General features: G+C 43.0%; 1 non-coding gene across 1 annotated transcript; it reads right to left on the bottom strand.

The window, feature by feature from the left end:
- Nucleotides 1-642: 642 nt before the first annotated feature.
- Trnaw-cca lies at nt 643-714 on the bottom strand. Its single transcript has one exon. It is a non-coding gene; the product is annotated as a tRNA-Trp (tRNA).
- Nucleotides 715-1,351: the final 637 nt, after the last annotated feature.

The raw sequence follows: 1,351 nt of genomic DNA, 5'->3' as shown, positions 1-1,351 counted from the left end.
ACATAAACTACGCTTGACAGAACCAACAAATGTATACCAATAATCTCAGTGTCCAATTTTCATCACATCTTCGAGGAAATCCTCGATTTCGAAAGTGCTCGGTCGTGCAAATGTATTATCGGATGTTAACTTCAAAGTATCTTTTCTCATAGTTTGTGCCATCAATGAATTCTCAGTCATTCCGCACACGCAAGAATAACCGCTGCCGGCCTCCTGTGGCCGAGCGGTTCTAGGCGCTTCAGTCTGGAACCGCGCGACCGCTACGATCGCAGGTTCGATTCCTGCCTCGGGCATGGATGTGTGTGATGTCCTTAGGTTATTAAGGTTAAAGTAGTTGTAAGTTCTAGGGGACTCATCACCTGAGATGTTAAGTCCCATAGTGCTCAGAGCCATTTGAACCATTTTTGAATAACCGCTGCTAGCGAGCGACTTACCCTTCGCGTCTGGAGAAAGTGCGAGTCGTCGGCGCCTGCACATTGTCAGAATGCGAAAATTGCACAAGTAGCCTTTTTCAAGCAGGTACTGTTCGTCCGTTCTCTGTAATCGTTTGGAATCTGATTCAATTGACGTTCTCTGTAATCGTTTGGTATCTGATTAAACTGACATACTCGCCTATGGCTTTGGTAAACGAAAATTTCATAGTGACCCCGACGTGATTTGAACACGCAACCTTCTGATCTGGAGTCAGACGCGCTACCGTTGCGCCACAGAGTCGATACTGCTTAGGTGTTACCATGAATAGGTTCCTCGAACACTCACTGTACCTTTCAAACCTAAGAAATAATGACGGTAGGATCCACAAGAGACTCGTCCCAGATGTACTTGCTCTGGCGGGGGTGTAACTCGGTGGTCATTCTGCCTCTAGTTGCCTAAGCGTACGGGCGTGCCACCGTTTGCTGCGTTTAGTCAATGCTTTCGCCTACATTTACATTTGCGTTTCGCTATCTTTGTCTTTTTTGTGATTTTCTTCGTGTGTGAAGAGTGTTTTTTTTTTTTTTTTTTTTTTTTTTTTTTTTTTTTTTTTTTTTTTTTTTTTTTTTTTTTTTGCCTACTGTGTTGTTCTTGTGTTTTAAACCGAATATTATTCATCGTTTGTGGAGTTTTCGGTAATTACCTAAATCTCCGTCTGATTACTGCACACCATGGCTACGACTGTTGGGAAGAATACGCTGGTTTTTGCTATCGCCAAAGAAACCCGACGAGTTCAGCCGACTGCTCTCGAAATTCATGATCGGCTTGTTCAGATACTTGGCATTAATTCTCATATGGTGTATACCACTCAGCTCGATAGAGACACAAATACTGTGCTTTCGTGAAATCTTTTAGCCCCGTTTCTGTAGATAAAATTATT

This window comes from Schistocerca americana, chromosome 3 (genome assembly GCF_021461395.2).
Source record: "Schistocerca americana isolate TAMUIC-IGC-003095 chromosome 3, iqSchAmer2.1, whole genome shotgun sequence".
Lineage (NCBI taxonomy): Eukaryota > Metazoa > Arthropoda > Insecta > Orthoptera > Acrididae > Schistocerca > Schistocerca americana.
The sequence above is the reverse complement of the archived record's forward strand: the minus strand, read 5'-3'. Positions and strand labels throughout refer to the sequence as shown.